Below are 9,439 nucleotides of genomic sequence, written 5' to 3' on the forward strand. Positions count from 1 at the left end.
TGTGCTAGCAAGCAAGCTAGAGATAACGAGGTCAGTTCAATCAGGGAGGATGAGGCCCTGTTCTAGCAGTTGAGGTGTGAAAACCAAGAGAGGAGAAACTGGTTCTGTAATTGGCAAGCCATTCACAGTCTTTGTTCAATCCTGAGCTGATGGTGTCAAATTTGCAGATGAACTGAAGCTCAGCAGTTTCTCTTTGAAGTCTGGTCCTGAAGTTTTTTTGCTGCAGGATGGCCACCTTAAGGTCTGCTATAGTGTGGCCAGGGAGGTTGAAGTGCTCTCCTACAGGTTTTTGTATATTGCCATTCCTAATGTCTGATTTGTGTCCATTTATCCTTTTCCGTAGAGACTGTCCAGTTTGGCCGATGTACATAGCAGAGGGGCATTGCTGGCATATGATGGCGTATATTACATTGGTGGATGTGCAGGTGAATGAACCAGTGATGGTGTGGCTGATCTGGTTAGGTCCTGTGATGGTGTCGCTGGTGTAGATATGTGGGCAGAGTTGGCATCGAGGTTTGTTGCATGGATTGGTTCCTGAGCTAGAGTTATTATGGTGTGGTGTGCAGTCACTGGTGAGAATATGTTTCAGGTTGGCAGGTTGTCTGTGGGCAAGGATTGGCCTGCCACCCAAGGCCTGTGAAAGTGTGGGATCATTGTCCAGGATGGGTTGTAGATCCTTGATGATGCGTTGGAGGGGTTTTAGCTGGGGGCTGTATGTGATGGCCAGTGGAGTCCTGTTGGTTTCTCTCTTGGGTTTGTCTTGCAGTAGGAGGCTTCTGGGTACACGTCTGGCTCTGTTGATCTGTTTCCTTATTTCCTCTTGCGGGTATTGTAGTTTTGAGAATGCTTGGTGGAGATTTTGTAGGTGTTGGTCTCTGTCTGAGGGGTCAGAGCAGATGCGGTTGTACCTCAGTGCTTGGCTGTAGACAATGGATCGTGTGATGTGCCCGGGATGGAAGCTGGAGGCATGAAGGTAGGCATAGCGGTCGGTGGGTTTTCGATATAGGGTGGTGTTAATGTGACCATCACTTATTTGCACCGTGGTGTCAAGAAAGTGGACCTCCCGTGTAGATTGGTCCAGGCTGAGGTTGATGGTGGGGTGGAAGCTGTTGAAATCATGGTGGAATTTTTCCAGAGTCTCCTTCCCATGGGTCCAGATGATGAAGATGTCATCAATGTAGCGTAGATAGAGAAGGGGTGTGAGTGGACGAGAGCTGAGGAAGCGTTGTTCCAGGTCGGCCATGAAGATATTGGCATATTGTGGGGCCATGCGGGTGCCCATAGCAGTGCCACTGATCTGGAGATATATATTGTCATCAAATTTGAAATAGTTGTGTGTAAGTATAAAGGCACAGAGTTCAGCAGCCAGTTGTGCTGTGGCATCATCAGGGATAGTGTTCCTGACAGCTTGTATTCCATCTGTGTGTGGGATGTTTGTGTAGAGAGCCTCTACATCCATGGTGGCTAGGATGGTGTTTTCTGGGAGGTCACCAATGCATTGTAGTTTCCTCAGGAAATCAGTGGTGTCGCGGAGATAGCTGGGAGTGCTGGTGGCATAGGGTCTGAGTAGAGAGTCCATATATCCAGACAGTCCTTCGGTGAGAGTGCCAATGCCCGAGATGATGGGGCGTCCAGGATTTCCGGGTTTGTGGATCTTGGGTAGTAGATAGAATAACCCTGGTCGGGGCTCTAGGGGTATGTTGATTTCTTCTGGTGTTAGTGTAGGGAGTGTCCTGAGTAGATGCTGTAGTTTCTTAGTGTATTCCTCAGTGGGATCTGAGGGAAGTGGCCTGTAGAATTTGGTATTGGAGAGTTGTCTGGCTGCCTCCTTTTGATAGTCAGACCTGTTCATGATGACAACGGCACCTCCTTTATCAGCCTCTTTGATGATAATGTCAGGGTGGTTTCTGAGGCTGTGGATGGCATTGCGTTCTGCACGACTTAGGTTGTGAGGCAAGCGATGTTGTTGTTCCACGATTTCTGCCTGTGCACGCCGGCGGAAGCATTCAATGTATAGGTCCAGGCTGTCATTTCGACCCTCAGGAGGAGTCCATGTGGAGTTCTTTTTCTTGTGCTGTTGGTGGGAGGGCACCCGTGTATCAGTGCACTGTTCAGTGTTGTCCTGGAAGTATTCTTTGAGTCGGAGACGGCGAAAGTAGGCTTCCAGATCGCCACAGAACTGTATCATGTTGGTGGGGGTGGCAGGGCAGAAAGAGAGTCCCCGAGATAGGACAGACTTTTCTTCTGGGCTGAGTGTGTAGTTGGATAGATTGACAATATTGCTGGGTGGGTTAGGGGTACCACTGTTGTGGCCCCATGTGGCAGGTAGGAGTTTAGACAGCTTACAGTCCTTTTCTAGTGACACCTCTCAAGACATATCTTGTGCCACATCATCATAATTATCTCATAATCATACCACTATGATGGATATGGGGTCCAGCATCAGAACCTCCTCTACTGACATCTCAGTGTGGAGAGTTCCTCAGATTTGTAACCTGAAAAGAATGGCTCAGGTCTGGGAATCTCCCTCTCATCCTCTGCACGGAAGACTAAGACAAAACATTCATTTATCCTCTGCACATCAGCCTCATCTTTCTTGAGTGCTCCTTTATCACCTCAATTTTCCACCAAAAATTATGAGATTAGTTTAGAAATAATGGGATTAAAATAGACACTAATGGGGAGTTCATTTTCACTTGGCTTTGGTTTCTGAGCCATTGGGGTCACCTGCTTCAGGTTTTCTAGTTTTTCTTCAGGTCAGTTGTTTAAATAAACTTCTTAAAGAAAACCAAAAGCTCAGAATCCTGCACAGTCCCTATCCTCAGTGGAGCACCCAATAATAAAGGTACTGAGAGTTGGTTAATTGACATTTCTTCTCCCACAGTCCATCAGTGGCAGAGACTGTGTGTCCTTCTGCACTGGACTATAGAGCCCTCAGTTATAAGGAACAGGGTTATGCCACAGAAAGCAATACATAACAGTGACAGCCTCACAGACTCACCAGGTACCTGAGACACAGCTCAGAGGTAAGCTAGACCAATCAGATTCTTCATAGATATGGTCGTGATCCAAGCACAGCTACAAATTTCTGCTGCTAACTCTCTGTTGGACACCAAAAACCCTGATCTAACTACCTCCAAACTTGGTGATGATGGAAATTTGTGTGCAGGGTGTGAGGTCTACCTCCAGGTCTCTTTGCTCACAGAGCAGACAGGGGTCAGGATCAGACTCAGGGACAGCCGAACAGGGCTCAGTTTTGCCAGGTAACTCTGTACAGGTCCTTTGCTTTCTGAAAGCACGTCCTGATTCCCCCCTCTACAGCCAAGCCGCAGGGGTAGCCCAGAACTTCAACGTCAAAGTGTGCGGTGCTAACGGCAGACCTGATCAAGAAGGGTTGTCGGGAAGAGTTCACGTTCTCCAGCCAGTACCTGAAATCATCCTTAAGAGACAAACAGAGCTGAAATCTCTGTGATGAACACAAGCTATGCACAGGCATGTCATTGGGCTCAGTACGGGGGTAACTGAGTGAAATTCTACAGGAGGTCACACTAGATGATCTAATCGTCTCTTACAGCCTTAAATTCTATTAATCTATGAATCGTTGTCTTGAGTGGATTGTTACCTTGGATGCAGCTTGAAAAAGTTTCTCCTCTGAATGCTGATAACCACTCAACAATAGCTGCTGGCCAAGAAGAATTGGGATTGTCACAGTAAACCTGTGTATATGGTCTCTTTACACCAGGTCCTCTCCTGTCTTGGGGGGAATATCACAATTCTCCCACTCTTCCAGCTGGGAACAATACCTCATCTATGCTAAATGGTTATAGCCAATCAGGTCTGACAGAACACCTCAGTCTCTTCCCTTCGGGTGATTGTGACCAAAGCCATATAGTCACCCCCAGCCTCTGTATAACTAGTAGAATTATTAGCAAACAGCACAAAGCATTAGAGAAAATAGCTGTAAAATATCAGGCAGTGGTCACACGTCTACACTCATTTATCTGACATCTCACTACAGGCTAAGTTAGACAGGGTTTGCTTAGGAGATAGAGGAACAGAACTGGCCCAACTTACATTCGTTTGGGAAGCCAAGGAGCTCTTGAGACCCAGCCTAGTTTCCCTGTCTCTGAGAGCATCTTCCCATCTGTTCACCCCTTTCTTGAGGAAGCAGCCTGTATTGAAACCTGTGTGAGCCTGGGCCCAGTCACAGCAGTGCTCAGCCATGTCCATGTTACAGGGTCAAGATGTTGAGCTGACCTTTGCCCTCAGACTGATTTCTCCCAGCCAGACAGTCTAAGATGAGACCCCTGTGGCCATTGCTCCATTGCTTGTCATTAGACTCATTCAGCCTCAAGAGATCAGAAACACCGGTCCAGTGACTGTGCTGAAACTCCCAGCATAACTGTGACACTCCAACACTTCCCTCAGAAATCCACTACCTACCCCTCACTGTCACCCCCAAGCACCTCCAGCTCTGCCACAGACACCACTGTGCTGGAGTCACGGGGATTCCCAGAAGCAGCTGTCATGGGAGGCTGTGGTAAGAAGACCTTTATAGACAAATGTCAGAGCTGTTGCTCTGTGGAACCCTGACACAGCCCTGAGCTTAAGGTCTCAGAGAATCTTATTACATTGAATGTCTTTATCACCACCCCCCACCAATGTGAGGCAGGGCAGGGCTATTATCCATCTGTGCAGAGGCTCAGAGATAGACAATGTCTTGCCCACAATCACACACAGCAAGGGAATCAAACTCAGTTGTCCTGAGTCATAGAGCAGTGACAGACCACAGGCCCAGCCTTCCAGCCCTCTGAGCGGTGACAGGCCTGGCTCAGTTCTCTGCTGTGCCACAAAAGCTTCCACCTGAGCTGCAGAGAGCGGGGAGGAACAGGAGCTTGTTACAGTGGTTTGATTCTCTGGCTTGTTCTTCCACTGCCACAGTGGAGTTTAGAGCAGCCTGTGGGTTGAGCTGATATACGCCTGGTGGTAATGGCTTGCAAGAGCACAGCCCACTCTGGCCAAGACCCAGTGGACAGGGCCCACCCAGAGTGCCCCCCTGGGATCTGAGGTAGCATAGCAGGCAACCTGCCTTTCCCTCTAAGGTCCTTGCAATGATTTACTCTTAACCTGGGATACTTAAAAACCTCTTTTGTGAGGTCACATTAATTCCACCTTCTCCAAAACACAGGCTCTCCTACTCTCCAGCCCCATCCTCCTTTTCTCAGGAGCCCCCCACCACCCTGCTTGCTGGGGTCAGTCTTGTTTCAGACTTGCTGCAGCCTCACTGGCTTCTCCCCAGCTGGTACCCCTGATATCTCAGTTCCTTTCCCCTGAGCTGAGGAAGGGCAGCTGTCCATCCCCTGCTGGTGGTCACCCATGTTTCCAGAGAGGATGCAGCCTGCCTGCCCTCCAAAGGCTCCTCCTGTTTTGCATGAAGTGAAGGGAGACATGCCTTGCACTACAGGGCCCTCGTCCCAGGCCCTTAAAAAAACAATAGCCTAGGATTTCCCAAAGCACTAACTATTCCCCAGGACCATCTTCTTCTCTCCCACTAGCTGGCTCTACAAAGCTTCTGTCAACTCCAAAAGTCACAGGAATCTTAAAGAGTCACACCCTGGATCAGGGATTAACTGACACCCCTAATCTCTCCTACCCATAAAGGGGATAATCTCCAATACACCACCTATAATGCCCAATGAATTAGGATGGACAACACATCCCAAAATGCAGAGTTCAAGTCCAAGTGTAGGCTGAAAGAAGCCAGAACAGCATTTCTCCCAAATTCCCTGCAGTGACGATCCACACCTGCATATGGGCAGACCCACCCTTTTCATTGTTGGGGGGCTGAGGTCCTTAGCCACCCTTCGTTATGAGGTCCCACCCTCCTCCTCTTTCCCTTGGGGCCACATCCCCTGAACGGGGCAGGTGGAGGTTCTGGCACTTTCTCCCTGGACTTTTTTTACCATAACCTGGCTCTGAGATCTGACCTGGTCAGTGGGTGGGGCTTCGGGGAAGAGAGGAGCAGGAGGTGGGAGTTCAAGGGGAAGAGGACCAGGGGTGGGGCCATGGAGTGGGCAGGGCTCCTGCATCTGTCCTGCTTTTTCCTTTTGAGAAGGTGTTCAGCCTACACTGAATGGGCTGGACTGGAACAGGATATATCCATGACTCCTTTGGGGAGCTGAGGTCCTTTTCTACCCCTTTGCATTGCTGGAGCAGCAGAAACGGAGAGGAGGGGAAGAGGGGCCTGAGTTTGCTGCCAGGACTCCTGTGTGTCAGACCCTCACTCACACACACAGCTCTGAGCCACCAACAGTGGTGATGAGGAGGGGGTTGCCTGAATGGCTTCTCTTGGGGCTCCTGCATTAAAGACGTCTCTGACATGACTCAGTCACAAGCACCTGGCTGAGGGGTTAGGGGAAGGGTAGGTGTCTGTAACCCTTGAATAGCCCCTGTCCTCAGCTGGTGCAGCCCCATGGATCACACAGCACCCAAAGCACTCAGGAACGGTGACCACTGTGACTGCAAAACAGCTCTGCAACTATTTTCATCGCCCAAGGATGTTTAACCGGAGATGGGTTAGGCCAGGTGTAATGGGAAACAGCATCCACATCCCTTCTCTTTATTGAGAGTATTGTCAGGAATTCTGAGGTTGGAGCAGCCACCGATACAGCTCTGTATGGGCCAACATACTACCGGTCCCCTGGCTCTCCATGAACACAGTGTAAATGCTGCTGCCTGCCTTGGTCTCCTTCCCCTAGTGCACTGTCCTCCCTCACCAGAAGGTGGAAACAACCCCTACCATTGCTTCAGGCCTTAGACCCCATCTGAACATGTCTGTACAGAGTGTTGGTCAGTAGCTCATGTCATCACAGATATAAGGGTCCAGGATGGAATAAGTCGCCGGGTCCTGTGTTCCTTGTTTCCTTTGCCACCAACACTGGGGCCAGGTGCTAAACTGACCCTTCACTTCACGAACACCCTGATTATCCTTGAACGAAGGTGTTTGCTTTTCATGCTGTAGACAATTGGGTTAATCAGAGGAGGAACCAGCAGGTTGATGTAGCCCAGGAAAATCTGAAGCAAGGGAGAAGAGCCCTTCCCAAATCTGTGTATCAAACTCAGGCTGAACTCTGGTGCGTAGAAGAGAATGATGGCACAGAAGTGGGAGACGCAGGTGTTCAGGGCCCTGAGGAACTCCTTGTGGGACACGATGCTCAGCACTGTTTTGAGGATAATCACATAAGAGAGGAAGATGAGCAGAGAATCCAACCCCACCGTTAAAACTGTAATAAACAAGCCATAGATATTGTTGACTGTGATATCCGAACAAGCCATCTTCATGACCTCTTGGTGCATGCAATAAGAATGGGAGAGGACATTCACTCGACACTATTGGAACCATTTCAGGAGAAAGGGGAGTGGGAGCATTATAGCCACTCCTCTTAAAACACACACCAGTCCAATCTTCGTTATTCTCGGTAGGGTTAAGATGGAAGAATATCTCAGCGGTTCACAGATTGCGATGACGCGGTCAAAGGCCATCAACAAGAGCATGGAGGATTCAATGCAATAAAGTGACTGGATAAAGAATAATTGGCCAAAACACGCATCAAAGCTGATCTTCCTAGATTTGAACAAGTATATGCCCAGTATCGTCGGTATGGTGGCTATTGATAAGCCAAGGTCTGTGACGGCCAACATGGAAAGGAAAATGTACATGGGCTCATGGAGTCTTGGATCTGTTTTTATAATGAACAGAATGACTGAATTTCTTAATACTGAAATAACATACATTTAGCAGAAGGCAAGAGAGATCCAGAGATTTTGGAAGTGTTCCTGCCCAGGTATCCCGGTGAGAAGGAACACTGCGGATTTGAATTTTTTGTCATTGACACCTGACATAATGTACTGGGAAGATCCAAGGAGTTTTGAACTTTCCTTCCTGAAAGAAAAAAAGAATAGGAAATTAGATGGTATTTAAGGAGACATCTTTCTGCTCTCGGTGCAAGTCTAGAGACTCCAAGGAGCTAAAGAAAAAACAGCAAAAAAAAGTCTTGGATTTACACCACCGAAAGCAAGATAGATACTCCCAGACTGGATCAGACCTGTACTCCACCAAGCCCAGCATAAACTGACTAGTTCCACCTTCTTCAGAGGAAGGACCCCTGCAGCAGGTGGTTATGAGATTACCTGCTCTCAAAGTTTCCCCCTGACACACTCTAGCTAGAGATATTTTGTGGTGTAAATGAGGATGGTTTAGAGCCATTCCAGGAGTTATTAAAACAGTCCTCAGTTGCGTAATTAGAATTTCTGGTTACCCAGAAAGATCCTGTCCCTCTTTGAATCCTGCTAAGATCTTTGCCCCATTCATATCCTGTGGCTGGGAGTTCTGCAGCCTAGTTGAACACTGTGTGATTTTACAATTGTGACCTTCCCACAGATACCCTTTCTGGAACTCCACTTCTGAATGTGACCCATTGTATCATGATGTGTACAAACACATGCCAAATGCATGGTGAAAACAGTCACGGTATTTATCCATGCTGCTTTGAAGATATTTATAAATGTATTTCATATCCTCATTATATATATATATAATTATTTTCTCCATTCCTGAGAGTCCAAGTTATGACACTGCCTCTCTTCAGCACATGGGAAAAATTTCCAAGTCCACATTCTGAATTCACTAACATTTTCTTCTACTGCGTCACTTCAAATTTACATGTGTAAAATCAATAAGAACCAGGCTTTATCCATTTTCCCTAAACAAATTCTCCCAGTGATATACTCTGACTCCCAAGAATCTCTCCAGGAGAAGCTGAACTGCTTTGCCTGGCCAACATTGACTGAATCCAGAAAGTCTGACCATCCTACAGGCTTCTCTTCATCCTCACAGGACCTGCATCCTCTCCCTATGGAAGGGTCTGTAGCTATCTGCAAAGATACAAGCTGACTCAGACAGTTACTTCATCTGGGTGGGAAAGTGGTTGGCATCACAAATGAATGGATAGTTCAAACAGTAGGTTTACACTAATATTCTTTTAAGTGTGCAAGTTACTTCAGCCATGCTCGTGTAAGGTGAAAATTACATACAAACACTCCCCTTTGCTGCACCTCTGCTCTACTCTTTGCTGAAACACAAAGCAGTGGTCTTTTTCTCAGGACTTTTTGGAAACTCTTGCACATGCACAGGTATTGCAGAGGGATTGTGCTCATGGCCGTGATTAGAAACAGCTTCTTGTTAGTTAGTAGGAGACAGTATCAAACAACTGTTCAATACCTTTATTAATGATCCGGATGATTGGATGGATTGCACCTTCAGATGACACTAATCAGGGGGGAGAACTAGACATGCTGGAGGGTAGGGATAGGGTCAAGAGAGACCTAGACAAATTGGAGGATTGGGCCAAAAGAAATCTGAGGAGGTTCAACAAGGACA

The 9,439-nt window shown here is 47.7% G+C and overlaps 1 pseudogene; it reads right to left on the reverse strand.

Annotated features, from left to right (window-relative positions):
- Nucleotides 1–6,963: 6,963 nt before the first annotated feature.
- LOC127057218 (olfactory receptor 51G2-like) lies at nt 6,964–7,902 on the reverse strand (annotated as a pseudogene).
- Between the last annotated feature and the right edge of the window lie 1,537 nt (nt 7,903–9,439).

The sequence above is a fragment of the Gopherus flavomarginatus genome, chromosome 1, assembly GCF_025201925.1.
Source record: "Gopherus flavomarginatus isolate rGopFla2 chromosome 1, rGopFla2.mat.asm, whole genome shotgun sequence".
NCBI classification, from domain to species: domain Eukaryota; kingdom Metazoa; phylum Chordata; order Testudines; family Testudinidae; genus Gopherus; species Gopherus flavomarginatus.